General features: G+C 41.8%; 1 non-coding gene and 1 pseudogene across 1 annotated transcript; one reads left to right on the plus strand and one right to left on the minus strand.

The window, feature by feature from the left end:
* Positions 1–9,565: 9,565 nt before the first annotated feature.
* LOC136553162 (U2 spliceosomal RNA) lies at positions 9,566–9,768 on the minus strand. The gene has a single exon (XR_010783068.1). It is a non-coding gene; the product is annotated as a U2 spliceosomal RNA (small nuclear RNA).
* Positions 9,769–9,950: 182 nt separating this feature from the next.
* On the plus strand, positions 9,951–12,585 carry LOC136552268 (endochitinase A-like; annotated as a pseudogene).
* The last annotated feature ends 5,128 nt before the right edge of the window (positions 12,586–17,713 follow it).

The following is a 17,713-nucleotide window of genomic DNA, read 5'->3' on the forward strand; positions in this document are numbered from 1 at the left end:
TCTTGGTAAAGGCCGTTCCAGTTCCGTCTTTCTCTTGCGCATCCACCCAGCCAACTGTGGTCGGCTGATTTCGCCGAGAACTCGCTGACCACGCTCTTCTTCCTCGCGGCCGGCAGAGTCCCCGTCGAGCGAGCGCCGTCGTGGCCAGTACTCTACGGTGAGCTTCTGATCTCGGGAAGCATTGTTTCAGCTTCTCCGTGATGCCGTGGTGCTTAATATCTTATTGATTGCTCGTTTTGTCCACCACAGCCACTGGAACACCGCCGTTGTTATTGCTCGCACCGCCGTGATCGCTGTGAACGTCGCCCCGCTTCACCGTTGCTTCTCCGGCCTTAATTCTTGCTTGAACATGTTCGTGGTGAGCTACTGGATCTTCCCATGCCCTCTGTTTCCCCGTTTTCGGCTTCGTTTCGCTGGCGTAACGTCGCCGAGCCACCGCATCCGCCATGGCCGACACCAAGCTCGTAACTCGTAGTAATTCATCTAGCTAGCGCCTTCAGTCGATGCGCTGGGATGATGTGGTCATTTTGGTGCCTTGACCGTCGCCTTTGGACTCGCCGTCGATGAGTTTGCGCCGGTCAGCGCCGTCGTCGTCGTAGTCAACACGCGGGAGGTAGAAGATGACAGGTGGGGTCACCATGTCAGTGACTCAACGCTCAAAATGAATTTTTCTATTTTCAGATTTGAATGAATAGTGTCTATTTTTGTTATTTTTGTGTAGATTTATTTAGAGCTCCAAAAATTATGAAAATTTTTGAGTGACTTCTTTGTGAGGTATAGTATTTAAGAAAAATATGAAATAATGTTTTTAAGTAACTTTTAAATGTGATAAAAATTGCTCAATTTATTCATAAATGGATTTCCATGATTTTTCTAGGCTTATTTATTTATCCAAAAATTATGAAATTTGTTTTGCCACTTAGTTAACATGTAATGAACATGTACTAAAATTTTGAGCTCAAATAGAATAAGTTGATTTATTTCATAATTTTGAATTAAATAATTAATTCATAAAAACAAATAGTAACCTTTAATGATTTAGGTTTTTGTTTGGACTTTTGGATTGAGTGATGACCTCGGGTCGTTTGTTGTTAATGATCCTTGGCAGTTGATGTATGTGTTACGAAAAAGATATAGTTTGTTTGACTTGCAACTGTACCGCGAAGGAAAGTTATATTCAAATTATTAACTTTGCATCCATCATCAAGCATCATATTTCGTATTCCGCATCATGTTAAACATGGCATTGCTATTACGTATAGTGAACGAAGGTGAACACGTGGTAGTTAATCAAGTCGTGGAAGAAGTTTATCCGTCTATTGAGGTCGGATCGAATACTTATGAAACGTCGCAGGAATCGAACTTTTCCGTCAACGAAGGCAAGCCCCGGATGCATACAACCCTACCTTGTATTTTATAAATTAATTTCGCTTTTGCTTTCTGTTACTGCATTAAGTGATTAGGAGTTAAGTAAAAGCCTAATTGGTGCATTACCACCCTTGTTATTCCATATTTACCATATTACCTGTTTTAAACTCGTATATGCCTAGTTTTGCTTAGCTATGCGTAGAACGATGAAAGTCGGGTGACTACCTGCCATCTGCTAGTTTTAAATGGAACATTGGTTAATTATGTTAGCATATGATATGGGAATATAGAGTAATAAATCTAGACCGGGCGGACTCGGTGGGTGTGAGCCACAAGACATGGAGGTCTTGTGAGCGGGTTCTTTCCACCTGTGTTGATTAAGGCACGTCCATTGTTGAATTGCATGAGGTGAGAATTTGTAGTACTAACCACATACTCCGGTAAGCCTAAACTTGGAAATTCTATTAAGAGAATGGCTACTCGCGCACTGGGAGTGGAGAGATGGCGGGAATAGCGTGTACCCTCGTGGCTGGAATGTGGCCGGATTTGAGGTGTGCTGTATTCTCGGGTGGCGCGGACCCATTCTTGTTTTAGAGGATCCAAGGGTAGGTTGATATATGTGAGTCGGGGACCTGCATATGTCGTGTGGTCTGGAATCCCCAGCTGGGCTTAATCGGTTCGAATCGTCGTTGCTCCTCGGTTATGGAGACTCAACTCACTGTTCATCATCGTAGAATTAATAATCGGAACTTGAATAAGGCTTGTGAAGGTGCTGAATATGAAGTTTCATGATCTCAGTGCGGATCGTGTCAGCTTTGTATATAATTCTTGAGAAGTTTACTATATAAAGAATGTTGTTAAAAGAGCTTTTACGCAAAAGAACTTTGATCATTGTTACAGCTATACCTTGAATCCCTGAGCCTGCATTACTGAGTTTATCAGTTAATATTTTGGATAAGTCTTGTTGAGTACTTTCGTACTCAGGGTTCGTTGACCCCTTGTTGCAGGTGAGCCTCATGAGTAGATCTGTTTTGGATCGTGCTGCATGACTATCGTTCGTTCTGACGATGAGAAGTAATGTGTGATCCTTGGGCAGGATATTTATTTTGGGTGTTATGTGTGTATTAATTATGCCACTCCACTACTACTATGGTTTGTAATAATTAAAGAACTTAGTTTGTAAGGTTTGAAATAACTGGTTTGTAAACTATGTTATCATAAGACTTCCGCTGTTGTTACTCTGGTTTTGATATTTGAATAAATATTGTAATACTGCAATGACTCTGTAACGTGATCCTGCTCGGAAATCGTGGATGATTCGGGGTTCCCCAAGGACACCCGACAGTCTTTTTAAGTTATTGGAAACATATGCATAAATGTCAAAGGTCGTCGGACAGTGACAGGTGCATGTGGGCCCTATAACTTAGAAGGTTCTGCCACAACCACGGTCTTCACCCCGGTCTCCACTACGGCGCCCTTCTTCTCCGACCGCCGCTGCCTAGCGCAGAGCTTTACCTACACCGGCGTCATGGCGATTACTTCCTTCTCTACCAAGCTCGAAGGTATGAGTCACCTTCTCTCTGTCTTCCTCTGAATCTCTAAGTCACTGATTATCCCAAATACAAGTAAACACCCACTGGATCCACTCCTAGATGATTCAATAGTAATAACAATGGTATCAGAGCCAGGTTTTAGGCCGTAGATCTGGTTTGGGAAAGAAGGGATTCGATCTCGAATCAAATCCGAAAGCAGCCAGGTTTTAGGCTGTAGATCTGGTTTGGGAAAGAAGGGATTCGATCTCGAATCAAATCCAAAAGCAAATTAGAACCCTAACCCTAACCGAGGATCAAGAAAGAGGAATTGAAACCCTAACCCTAAAAGAAAAGAAAGAAATGGAAGGATGGAGGGGAGGGGACGTACGCGAGTCTCTTCCACCCCGTCACCACCGTCGTAGTGTGGAAGAGAACCGCCGTAGAGCGGTAAGAAGGCCTGCCGTCGCGCAGGTGGATCGAGCCGAGTCACCACGCGCGGACGCCGTTGTCGCTCCGGTCACCTCGGGTGGTCGTCGCTGCCTCGGGTCGCCGTAGTGTTTGTGTGCGCGAGAGCAAAGAGAAAGTGCCGAGCCGCCACCTCGTCGGCGCTCCGCTACGCCGTGCGTACAAGCTCGGGGTCCCAAAAGGGCACGACCACGGTACCGCTCGATGGCGCCGCGCACGGCTTAGGCCGCATGCATGCACCGGCGAGGGGCGCCACGGTGGCGCTTCTCCTCCTGCGTCGCGAGTTCAGGCCGCCATCGTCGTACGGTTCACCGGCAGCTGCGGTGGCTACTGTCTGTGGCACAGTGGAGAGAAAGGAAGGGGAGCCGGACAAGCTCGGGCGGCACCACCCCTCACCGGCGCCGACGGCCACCACGGCTGCCGCCGCTGTCACATGCGGCGCGAGAGAGAGAAGGGGAGGGAAGGAATGAACTAGGGTTAGGGGAACGACGACTGTGGGTTCCTTTTGATCCTTCGCTGGGTGCGGACGACCATTCGATCTCCATCGACGGCTGAGCACGGTCGGGTCGAAAGCGGCCCAGGCGGGATGCCACTTTCCTGGCCTAGGCCTAGGTTGCGGCCTGGGCGCGGGTGCGCGCTGCGCGAGCGGCTGCTGGGCCGAACAAGCGATCAGGCCTTCGGGCCAAGCAGGCCTCCAGGCCAAATGAATAAGGAGATGTTTTCAGTTTATTTTTTTAGAAGCTATTTTGAATGAATAAAGTTAAGTTTAAATATTTTATCTCTACTCAAATTTGATCCAATGTGATAATTTGTTTAGAGAACAGATGAGTAAAGTAAAAATGCTTCTGAATTAGTATTATTTTCAAGAAATTTTCATGCTACCGCTACAAAGTTAAAGAATATTATCTTCTCATTAAATTTGAACCAACGGAAGAACTTAATTTGAAGAGCCGTTGTAGTTATTCAGTAAATGATAAAAAGTTCATCCTTCAGTTAAAATTGAAACCAACGGAAAAATTTTAATTAGAGGAATAGTCGGTTGATAGTTAAAGTTAAATTATGGTATTGTTATTTTCTGACCAACATTGATGATAACAATATTATAATTCTATGAGTTCTATGTTTAAAGTTTAAATCTCTGATGAATTTTGCATCAAAGTGACCAATTTTTCAGAGAAAAGATAAAGATTAAGGAATGCTCTTAAACTAGAGAAATGTATTTTCATGTTTCCGCTGCAATGAAGTTGATTGTCTTCTAATTAAATTCGAACCAATGGGAGAATTTAATTCTGAGGAGCAGTTCTATGTTTTCAAGATTATTGAGGTTCTATACATTAATTCTATTTCTGCCCAATGGTGATGTAGAATTAATGTAGAAGAATGATATTTTATTATATTTCTGTCCAACGGTGATATAGAGTAGAACATAAAGATTTTAAAGTTTAATGAGCATTATTGTTGAATATTTTTTTAGACAAAAGACCTCCATGGTTTCATTCTTGAAGGCAGTAAGAGAAATGAGCTGGGTACTTGTGACTCAGATGATAAAATGCCTAAGGGCAAGTTATGTATGAAAAATGCCATTGCTTATGGGACTGTGTTCTCTTTAAAGAATGGCTTGGAAATGAAAGAATTAAAGGATATTGATCGAAGAAAGAAGATAGAGCAATAAGAGTTTGTTTAAGAAATGTAATCAGTAACATGCATGTTTAATTTGACCTACGTCGGATTAAACATGTGTGTTAAAGAATATTCGGATTTATTTCTGAATTTGATGATTGAACACGAGCCAATCCTGGCAGTTATGTCCGTTCAAGGGAATTATCTTGCATGGCGGGAAAAGTTTATGATAATATCCGCATGGTGGGAAAAGTTTGAGAAAATACCCGCATGGCGGGGTAAAATTGGAATAGTACTTATGTTAACCAATCCTGCATGGCAGGAGAGTTTTGGCATAGTACTTATCCCGCATGGCGAGAGAAGGATGTGATGACTCATGTGCTCTAAGTGTATCCTGCACATGGAGAGAAGTTTAGGGTAGCTCTTATGCTATCCTAGTATTGACCGTACACTCTGATTGTGTCATGGTTATTAAGTACTCAATGAGTTTAAGAACAAAAGAAAGTTGCATGTGAACCAAAAGATAAGAATGATATGCAAGCGTGACTTGCAGAAGTATTGATAATAATAGACTGTTGAGTTTTGAAGTGTAATGAGGAAAATATACTCCAATACAAATTTTGTTTGCATGATGTAATCATGTGGATGAAGTAAGTAATCAAAGTTTTCTCATTCACAAGAAATCTGAATGTTTCGAAATTGTGGTAGAAAAGTTCATACCATATTTTGAGGGGGAGAAATGTAAGATTAATTAAGAAAGACAATTAAGAAAGATACTTCCCCATACTTCAGATAATGCAATGCATACTATGCATTAAAGGTAAAAGTGATCTATAAAAGATGAATGTGATCGTTGAGGGAGTAAGACGGTCATAATAACGATACCCCTAAAGTAAAAAAATAGCTAAATTCCTAGACCTTTTACAGTTCCAATAGGAAGATAGCATAGTCGGCTAGTATTCATACTGGACGAGTTCAGAGTTATCAAGGCAGTGCTAAACGCGTCATATGAGTTTTTAGCAGATTAAACCCAAAATAAGAAATTTGAAGATACACCATTTTTAAAGAAGATAGAGTAATCTAGGGGAGCATGGTATGTAGATGCCTAAGGCTTGAATAGAAGTGGGATTACATATCCACTACAGTGTTTTAGAGCAACAAATTGCTTAATACATGTTGATGTTGTATGACATATATAATACCTGATGTTAGCTCTTAAAGAAGATGAATAAGTAAATAAGGATCTTGTGATACAGGAGGCTATAGAACAATTGCCTTTTGGCAATGAAGAGTAACAATAGCCCCATATGAAAGAAGTGCCACGAGGCTCCAGAAGGTCTCAAAGAATAAGAAAATCAGATATTTCTGGTGACTAAGGAGTCAATGTTAAGAAAAAAATTCAAATAGAGGGTAATTCCACCTCAATTGAAAAAGCCATGAGTGGCGTTCACTTGTCTAAATGGCAAGAAACAAAGGAAGATGAAATAAAATCGATAAATACCAACGATGTTTGGGACTAAGAAGAAATTCCCAATGGAACCAAAACAGTAGGCTGTAATGGGTTTGCAAGACAAATGTGACTCCAAAGGGAATATGGAAAGCAATAAAGCGCCACTTGTGGCGAAATGATTTACACAAAGAGAAGGAATAGATTATAATGAGCATGCAAGGATTCTTTTAGAATCATAATGGTGTTAGTGGCATATTACGATTTACAGTAACATCAGAAGGATGTAAAGACACATTCCTCAACGGGGATTTATATGAAAAAGTTTACATGGCATAACTTAAAAGGTTTTATCATGGAAGGAAAAAAACGTAAAGGATGTTGCCTAAAGAAATCCATTTATGGATTAAAGCAAGCTTCAAGACATTGGTACTTGAAGTTTGACAGTATAATAAGAAAGTTTGGGTTTAAAGAGAAAGTAGAGGACAATTGTATTTATGCAAAGTTTAAATATGAGAAATTTATTTTCCTAATCCTACATGTGGGTAGCACCTTACTCGCTAGTAGTGGTGTTAATCTACTGTTGGAGAAGAAACAGTTCTTGTCCTCAAGTTTCAATGAGAATGATCTTGGTAAAGCGTCATTCATTCCAGAAATTGGAACTTACCGAGACAAAAGAAAAGGGGGTATTAGAACTATCTCAAATGTATACTTAGAGAAGATTCTAAAAAAATAAAGTATATATATATATATATGAGTAAACCTGCGCCTATTCCTATAGTAAAGGGAAATAGTTTTGGAAACTTTTAGTATTCCAAGAACCAATATGAGATCGAAAGGACGTCCTATATACTTCAGTTGTTGGAAGCTTAATGGGTGCTTATAAGTAAGAACTTACCCTGACATAGTTCATGTATCCAGGATGTTTTGGCAGAAGTCCAGTCCAGATATAGATCACTGGAATGGAGTTGAGAATATTTTGCAATTGTGTAAAGATTTATAGGCCTCATAACGAGTAAGAAAGAATAAGTACTCTCAAATAGTTGTGGGTACAAATGTTAAATTTTGGCGAGATATTTAGTGAAACCCACATAGTAGTTAACACTCGCAGTTGAAGTTTTATTGTGGAAAAGCTCCAAAGAAACAGTTGTGGTGTCTTCAAAGATGCATACCCATAATATAGCTTGTTATGAGGCTTAAGAACAAGCGAAATGGTTAAAAGAACTTACACCTAGAATTGATAATGATATTCAACAGCAATAACCATTTAAGTAGTTCGCTCCTATAACAACGGGTCAAGTGTGCTGCCAAACACATTGACGTTAAAGTTATACGTTGGGAAGGAGAAAGTCCAGAATCATACTAAAAGTATTGAACATATAAGTAACAAGTAAGTGCTTGTGGATCCGCGTACAAAAGGCTTACCACCCAGTGTGTTCAGATAACACACAGTCGACATGGGTTTAAGGAAAAGCCTATAATTTTCAGACAATAAAGGGCCCAAAGTTAAAGAATCTGTTTTAGAATAGGGACGTGTATTGTAGCTGTTAAATCTATAGGCGATTGACCGTAACGATGAAGCATGCTCTATGCACCAATCTGTGATGGAACAAATAAAAGTGAAAGAGATTAAAGTCAAGTTTAAAGTTAAAGTATGAGTTGAGATCAAGGGGGAGAATGTTGGTTTGATCTCCCAACCACTTGAGCCTTGACCTCACGCCCTGATCGGGGGCGCCTAGTCCATCTATGGCTGGCGGCCCCCCGTCACACTGCGCATTAAATAGAGGTGGGGGCTGGCGGCTCTCAACACGAGGTTGGCCTGAGCCGTACGCCCCACTGAAAAACCCTACTCCGATCTAACAGAGGGGCACAGCCAGTGACGGGAAGCACCATCGCCGCCACGGCACTACGCGACCATGGTCTTCACCCCGGTCTCCACTGCGGTGCCCTTCTTCTCCGACCGCCACTGCCTAGCACAGAGCTTTACCTACACCGGCGCCATGGCGATTACTTCCTTCTCTGCCAAGCCCGAAGGTATGAGTCACCTTCTCTCTGTCTCCCTCTGAATCTCTAAATCACTGATTATCCCAAATACAAGTAAACACACACCGGATCCACTCCTAGATGATCCAATAGTAATAACACACGGGTCTAATTTTGAACCATACCAGCTATTATGACGCACCACTTAACAAATTTAGGACACCGAAATATATTTTCAAAATTCGTTGATCCAAGTAACACACATAACAAGTTCAAAGAATAACAACCGTTGCCTATTGGTTGCTGACTCCAACGTCCCATCTCATGAACACCACGGCTAATGGATTAGAATCAGGCATAATAGTCACAGACGAACCGAGGGGCAGATTTCGATTCATTCATCCATGGTTCGAGTATATGTTCAATCATGTGGTTCACTCTTAGAACAACATTAGCTCTATTGGGCACATCGAACCGGTTCCTCTAACCTAAAGAATTGAATGAATCAAGGGATGAACCGTGGGCCCTAAAAATTTAAAGCAACAACGTTAACATGAAACACTATTTTGCCATCCCTTACATATCTAACCTTAGAATTAAGCAAGAACACTAAGTTTCATCCTTAGGGTTAACAAACTAAACCGAGTCCTTAGCAAGATTTATACCAACAATATCGTCCTTATAAGGTCTAGAAATATAAAACCTAGCAATTAAATGGGCAAACTAGCAAAAGATTAAATCGTAGTTGTCACCAAGTAATTCAAGCACACAAGCACAAAAGCAAGTAACCATAACAAGAATGCAATGTAAGAGTTGGAGTGGACAAGAGTCAACCGGATTTTTCTCCGTGGTATGGAGGTGCATGGACACCCTCATAATCCATGTGAAGCACAAACTAAGAGTTAAGCTGCCTTGAGGCAGCAAAGCTCAAGCTTCACTATATCCATTTTCCATCTTCAGAGTGACAGATCTCCCACGATGCCACTGATCACTAAGACCGTTTAGGTACAACAGGAGTTCCTAAGGCTCAAAGAACCACGCACATGCCCAGGCACATTGCTGTACACAATCATACTGGCCCAATGTTACAGGCCAAAGCTTACATATTTCAGATTTGTTACAGGCCAAAGACTACATATTTCAGATTTGGTTGGGGTGAGCCAGGACCTACCATCAGTGCAACGGCTAAACGACGCTCGAGGGACCAGGCCCAGTGCCAAGACACTTTGGCTGCCCCTCACCACAAAAAAATAAATTTAATAATATCGAAGTGAACACATGGCCCACATATAAAATATTAAACTGATAAAATAGATACTACACTGATCTTAGCCAAAAGGCCGAGAGAGATATACTTTGGGACGAAGCCCTGCGCCTTCTTTTATAGCTCGTTCGACCGCCTTACCCGTCTTCAGCTAGCGAGGTGGTACTACCTGCGGGGATCCGGACGCGCGGGGCGGAGCTGCGGAGCGCAGCGCAGCGCTGAGGCTCAGCCGTTCGGAGTTGGATGTTTTCTTGTGGCTCAGCCGTTCGGAGTCGGACGCCTGGTGCTAAAAAAACAAAGTCCCCTCCTCACCCTCGGTCTCTCACTCTAACCCCCTCTCGTGGGCTCGTGGCATCTTCGTGGCGGCGCCGCCCTCCTCGTCGGGCTCTTCCCCGCCGACGAGCATCCTCATGGTACGCCCTTCTCCTCCCTTTCCGCTGTGCGAAACCGAGTATCTCAAACCCTAATGTAAGTTACCTGTATACGGATCTGATGTCAGTTGGGTCCTATCATCTGACCCACTTAATGTCGTCAAGTTGTGTTCTTGTTTATTCATATCGTACTGCTTGGGGGCTTTATCCTCTCTACTCTGTGATAAAAATTGTTCAAGAAAACAACATGAGCAAAGTCGCACAGCTCTATTCTGCAAGTATGTAATGTTGCATCAGATTGTGGCTGGAACCTGCACAACAAGCATAACAGAAAAATGAAAAACCTAAATGTTACAATTGACTTAGCAAGTTGACTCGCCTTCAGACGCTTCGTGCTTGTTGGTAACTAATACCCTTGTGACTAAATGCTACTGATGACTATATATGCTTTGTGGCAGAGGCACCATGCCTGCTGGTGACAACCCGCACTCAATTTCAGAGAAAAAGGCAGCATTGAGGGAGTCTCCAAAACAGCCCAACAATGTTGTTAGGGTCCGTTTGGTTGGGCTTTTGGCTTTGGCTTTTGGCCCCAAAAGCCAAAAGCCCAACCAAAGGGGCTGCTTTTCCAGGTGGCTTTTTTAGAAACAGCTGATTTTCCGTAGTATAGTTTTAAAAGCTGGTTTGACCCTGCTTTTGGTTTTTGGCTTTCTGCTTTTCGAAATTGGTGGAATAAAAAGCTTTTCCATAGTTGTTTCAAGAGAGAGAAAGATGGAAGGTATATTTTATACTTGTTTAACCAAACAGCTTTCGGATTTTCTACAGCTCACAGCCCACAGCAGCTTTTTCACAGCTCACAACCTACAACAGCTTTTTCCCACAGCCACAACTCAACCAAACACACCCTTAATGAGCAACCCACAACTTCTCCTTTTCCTAAAGACAAAGTTGCTGCTACAGTTGGCATAAAGCGACCACAACCTTATGGCCCCTTGAGTCCGACCAACCATCACACGCTGGGCAATGCAGGGGCAAATGGCCATCTTGTGTATGTGCGAAGGAGGGTTGAAACTGATCAAAGCAAAGGGGGTACTTCTGCCCGCGGGGAAAGTGCCAGTTCTACAAGCTTGAAGAAAGCTGGTGCAGGCAGCTTGCAGTCACAGAAACTGATTCTGAAGCATCAAAACGATACATCTCACACCCAGTGTGCTCCCCGATCTGCATCTCCAGCTGCAGCTGCAGCTACACCTTCCCCTGCTTTGCAATCTGCAGTTTTGTCTCTTCACCATTCTTTTGGGAAGCAATCTCCAGGAAAGGTTGCTGCCCAGCCAGCTAATGATGTGACTACTAGTCTGTCACCTAGCAATGTGGTGTCCTCTACTGCAGTGCTTCAAAGCTCTGTAGCTGCTAACTTAGCACCTAGCGGTGTTTCAGCTGCTAACACGGCATCTTGTGCTGCTATATCTGCTACTAATTTAGCATCTTGCAGTGCTCCGGGTACCAATGCTGCATCTAGTGATGCTATATCTGCTACTTCTTTAGCACCTAATCAGGCTCCACCATCAAGATCAAGCAATCAAGATCGGAGTGAAAGATTTCTTCGTCTGCAGGCGTTCTTGAGACATAATGAGCAATCAGACCAGGAAGAATACTTACACAGTAAGCAACTATTTCATCTTAGTCCAATGCAATTTACTGCAATCAGGGCACACGAATCTTTTGTGTTCTCTGAATTGTACTTTACACAACTGCTATATTAATCTTATATAAAAATTGTTTCCTTTGGCTGAACTGTAGAGCTTCGGTCGTTGTCACCTGTTGGACGAAGTAGGCATGCCTTTGAGCTGGAGAAACGGGCAGCCAATCTATTGATTGAGGAAGGCAATACTTTTAGCATGACTTTTGCATCTCTAAAGTTTTATTTCAGTACTATTACCTTGCTCTAGTATTGGCGATTGTGCCTGACAATTACTTCCTTGCGCTTCAGGGAAGGAATTGCAGAAGATAAAAGTTCTGAATGTACTGGGCAAACTTGTCACCCCATCACTTCCAAACCAGCCCCCTTCTATCATGCATCTGCTGTTCACAGCCCATCGATGAAAAGAGTGGAAGATTTGGTTACGATGCTCCATAACAGGTGTTCAGTGACGTTGTGAACTGTTGCAGCCTGATTGACCAGAATGCAGTGGCACAGTCTTCAGTGTTGTGAGAACATGCCTATATATCCATCCGGATGAGTGAGAGTAGAATTGACTGACATGATATCATGTTGTAAGCATTATTATGGCGCATCATTCTGCCTATTTCTAGTGTCGTTGTCGGAAACCTGATGCAACACTGAACTGTAAGGTTTGTGCAGCTTCTTCTCAGGCCATCATTCTACTTGTGCAATTGTGAGCCCAAAGTCTAACCAAGGCAGGCTCAGAAGTCAGAAGGCTGTATGTCGGACCAACAGCAGCAGTACCTATTGTACCAGGAAATATTTATAGAACTGCTACAAGTTAAGGAATCGCGAGCCAATTTCTGTTCATAGTTGATGTGCTGTATTGATGTAGACAATACCAGCATATTTTTATGGAGAAAAAGTCTACTCCACCCCCCAACTATGGGGGTGGTCTACATAACCCCCTCAACTATGAAACGGTCTGATTTACCCCCTGAACTTTCTAAAACCGTTTATTTTACCTCATAGGTGGTTTTCAACGGCGGTTTGCTACAGGGGTATGGTTTTGTCATTTTCCTTATTTCCGCTGAATCTTTGAAAAATCATAGTAAATCACAGAAAAATCATAAAATAGAAAATCTAATTTTGTTGGACTCCACGTGAGTAGATCTACACAGTGAACATATAATATAGTACGCTTTAGTACAAAGTTTTTGCTGTAGCTTTAGATTAATTAGAAAATCCAATTCTGTCTGTAATTAATTAGAATAATTCATAGCTGCAGCTTCTATGGTCCAATTATGGTGAAATTTTTATGGTAGGTTAATTATTATGCTTAAACTATAGTAAAAATTTCGTACTCATTGGACCATGTATAACTTAGTTATAGATAAATTTCAATTAATTACAGACAAAATTAGATTTTCTAATTAATATAAATCTACAGTAAAAGTTTTGTGCTAAAGTGTACCATATTATATGTTCACTGTGTAGATCTACTCATGTGGAGTCCAACAAAATTAGATTTTCCATTTTATGATTTTTCTGTGATTTACTATGATTTTTCAAAGATTCAGCGAAAATAAGAAAAAAAGACAAAACTCTGCCACTGTAGCAAAACCCCTGTTACTGTAGCAAAACCGCCGCTGGAAATCACCTGGGGGTAAAATAGACGGTTTTGGAAAGTTCAGGGGGTAAATCAGACCGTTTCATAGTCGAGGGGGTTATGTAGACCACCCCCATAATTGGGGGGTGGAGTAGACTTTTTCTATTTTTATGGATGCTGCATCTTTGGAATTCCACCGAAAATGTCAATTCAATAAGATCGAAGCAAGCCAAGTACGTAATTTTTGAGTGCTAGTGCTACTCGGGAGGAGGAAGATGTTAGTTTGGAAGGTCAAGTAGTGCCTAGGAAGGATACCTTTCGATATTTATGATCAATGCTACAGAGGGACGGGGATATTGATGAAGATGTTAGCCATAGAATCAAAGCAGGGTGGATGAAGTGGCGGCAAGCGTCTGGTGTCCTATGTGACAAAAGGGTACCACAGAAGCTAAAAGGCAAGTTTTATAGGACGACGATTAGACCTGCTATGTTGTATGGTGCAGAATGTTGGCCTACGAAAAGACGACATATTCAACAGCTAAGTGTCGCGGAAATGCGTATGTTGCGTTGGATTTGCGGTCATACAAGAAGGGATCGAGTTCGGAACGATGATATACGTGAGAGATTAGGGGTAGCACCAATTGAAGAAAAGCTTATCCAACACCGGTTGAGATGGTTTGGACATGTGCAACGGAGACCTCCAGATGCACCGGTGCGTAGTGGAATCCTAAGTCAGGATAGTAACGTGAAGAGAGGCAGAGGAAGACCGAAGTTAACTTGGGTAGAGGCAATAAAAGGAGACTTGAAAGGATGGAATATACCCAAAGACTTGGCCTTAGATAGGAGTGCTTGAAAGACAGCTATTCACGTGCCTGAACCTTAATTGCTTCTGTTGGGTTTCAACTCTAGCCTACCCCAACTTATTTAGGACTTAAAGGCTTTGTTGTTGTTGTTGTAGTGCTAGCTCACCACGACACCACCTCGCAGTGGTTGTGTCCACTACTCCGACGCCTCAAAAGTTCGTAGTGTTTGCGGTTACTAATGCAGCATCACGTGATGCATCAGGTACTGCACCTCTTCTATCTTTGTTCTGAATGTAATTACACAGTTCACTCCAAACTGACTGGATCTCACTGGCTGTGGTTGTATCTTCTTCTATCTTCGTCTGCTGGCACTCTTTGAGAAATGGAAAAAGTCTATTTAACCCCTCACATATTAACCATGGTTTACTTTACCCCTCAAACTATAAAATTGTCTATTTTACTCTTTGAACTTTTCAAAACCGTCTATTTTACCCCTCGGACGGTTTTCGACGGTGGTTTACTACAGTAACAGTAGTTTGCTACAGTGATGGTGGTTTTGTCCTTTTCTTTTTATTTATTTCTGGTGAATCTTTAGAAAATCATAGTAAATCACATAAAAATTATAAAATGGAAAATCTAATTTTGTTGGACTCCACATGAGTAGATCTACACAATGAACATATAATATGATATGCTTTAGTACAAAATTTTTGCTGTAGTTTTAGATTAATTAGAAAATCCAATTCTGTCTGTAATTAATTAGAATAATTCATAGCTGCAGCTTCTATGGTCCAATTATGGTGAAATTTTTATGGTAGGCTAATTATTGTATGCTTGAACTATAGTAAAAATTTCGTACTCATTGAACCATGTATAACTTAGTTATAGATAAATTCCAATTAATTACAGACAAAATTAGATTTTCCAATTAATCTAAAGGTACAGCAAAACCTTTGTACTAAAGCATACCACATTATATGTTAACTATGTAGATCTACTCATGTGGAGTCCAACAAAATTGGATTTTCCATTTTATGATTTTTCTATGATTTTTCAAAGATTCAGCGAAAATAAATAAAAAGACAAAGCCGCCATCACTGTAGCAAAACCACTGTTACTATAGCAAAACCACCGTCGAAAACCGCCCGGGGGGGGGGGGGAAATAGACGGTTTTGAAAAGTTCAGGGGGGTAAAATAGACGGTTTTATAGTTTGGGGTGAAGTAGACCATGGTTGATAGGTGGGGGGTTAAGTAGACTTTTTCCCTTGAGAAATAGTGAAACACCATGCTGTCTCTTTTGGATTTTATAATGCTCTGATTTTGATTCTCGAGTAACAAAGAAAGGCTTATTGCGATTGCTATCTTATAGTTTGTACTTTATAACTCGGTGATCCAGTCTGTGCCATCTATTGGTCAAACCAAGCCTGCCATTAAGCAGGCAACCAATCTATTGATTGAAGAAGGTAATCTTCAATCTGATTTTGTCAGTTTTGAAGTTCTATTCCATGATCACTCCAGTTTTGGTATAATTCACCTATCAATGTTCTTGAATAGCCGGATCTCTTTATGAAGGCATGGGCTTTTGGCTTGACAATTACTTCTCTTATTACGCGCTTCAGGATAGGAGCCGCAGAATATGCATGTTTTGAATGTACTGGGCAAGCTTTCGCCCAGTGATCCTCCATGATCTCCAACTCCCAGCTTCTGTTATGCTTCTGCCTTTCCAAGCCCGCTGATAAAAAGAGGTGGTCTTCAGTGAAGTTTCTCCACTCTTGCCACCTGAATGTTGGGACATGCTGATGATTGTTGGTGTGTTGCCTGCAAGAACATGCCTTGCTCTATATATATGCATCTACCTGGATGACTCGCACTAGATCGGCTGACTGCTGACATGCTCTTTATGGTGTAAGCATTGTCATGAATGGTGCTTCTTCTGTGCTGTTTGTGGCGCTGCTGGGGGAAATCTTGATGTGACAATGAACTCTAATATGGCTGCTTAGCACGGTTCCTTCTGTCTCCACCATATTGTTCATAATCCATGCAATTGTGAGCTCAAAAGTCTAACCAGAGGAGGAAAGAAAAGTGTGTTGGACCAACAAACACTGCCGGAAATATTTATGCAACTGCTTCAAATTAAAGAAACGTTGCTCCACAAGTTGACGTGTTGCATTGATACAGACAGTACCATTTTGTTATTGTGGATACTGCATCTTGTTTAATTTCACGGGCACATCAAGTATCAAATGAGATCAGTGGCAATTTGACCATTTCAGCCGAGATGCTTCATTATTGATGCTTACGACTAACCATAAAGGGCGTACCCAGCGCAGAGAGCTCTTGCTCTGTGCGGGGTCTGGGAAAGGGTGTAAGTGGCAAGCCTTACCCTCGCTTTTGCAATGCGAGGACACCACGACTCGAACCCAGGACCTTTCGGTCACGGCGGTAAGACTCTACCGCTTGCACCAGACTTACCCTTCATGCTTACGACTAACCATGTCGACATAATTTACAAAGGCTGTCACCAAGATGAATTCTGGCTCCCTGCTAAGCAGCAGACTATATATACTTGTACCAGTTGAGATTTGCACGGCAAAAAAATAGGGGCACCAACATGGCATAGATCTGTGGAACACGGTTGTTTTTTACTCTCTCTCTCTCTCTCTCTCTCTTGGGTATCTTCCACCAGTACCACTTGTTTTAGATGAACAACTTGACTGGTGATATACTGATATGGCCCTTTTCACTTACGCTGAAATGTGGTGAGAGAAAAACACTGTTCGTTCGATGAAAAATACTGCTGAAGTGGTGGGGTAGAAGTGATGCAGCTAGGCACAAGTCAGAACCGTCATTATGGACCTCCATTCTAAATTGTAAGTCATTCGTCACAACGACTTGCAATTTCGAACAGAGGAAGTATATAGTAGTTAAAAAAAAAACAGGAAAACTGAATTTTCTGTATGTAACTGTCGAGAGTAACATTCATGTAATAAAGCCAAAACAGTTAGGACTGTAGATTACACTATAGTCGGAAAAAAATGACAACATGAGAACCATGAGCTAATACACTACAGTTTGCATGACCCGTTGAAAAATATATTTTTGTTTGTCGAAGAAAATAGTTTGCATGACGCGCTCTGTGGGAGATCAGTAGACTTTTGGGCAATTCTGACCTGATTCTCTCCTCTCCCACTTGCTGTTGAGAGCGCAGCAGTTCCTCGTCATATATTTTGGCCACATACTTCAGTTAGTCTATACAGCTTCCTTACAGTAGCACTTCACAACATCAGTCGTTTCAAAGAGAGAGAGAAAAAAGAAAAAGAAACACTTAGTTTTTTTAAACGAAAAAAAAAGAGAGACAGACAGTAACGACATCAGTAATTGACAAACGATCAAGGAGAACAAACCGAGCCTCCAAGCACTCTTCGCCGGCGAACGTCAGGGATACTGCCAACTTTCAGAGGCCGTTGCTTTCAGAGCTCCATCATCATGCATTCGTGCTCGTGCTTGATGGGTTACCTTACCTACCGTGGATGCAGCTAGCTGTTGGTGCACGTAGCAAAGACGGGATTATACTCGCCTATGAATGATGAATCC

The sequence above is a fragment of the Miscanthus floridulus genome, chromosome 4, assembly GCF_019320115.1.
Source record: "Miscanthus floridulus cultivar M001 chromosome 4, ASM1932011v1, whole genome shotgun sequence".
Classification (NCBI taxonomy): Eukaryota; Viridiplantae; Streptophyta; class Magnoliopsida; order Poales; family Poaceae; genus Miscanthus; species Miscanthus floridulus.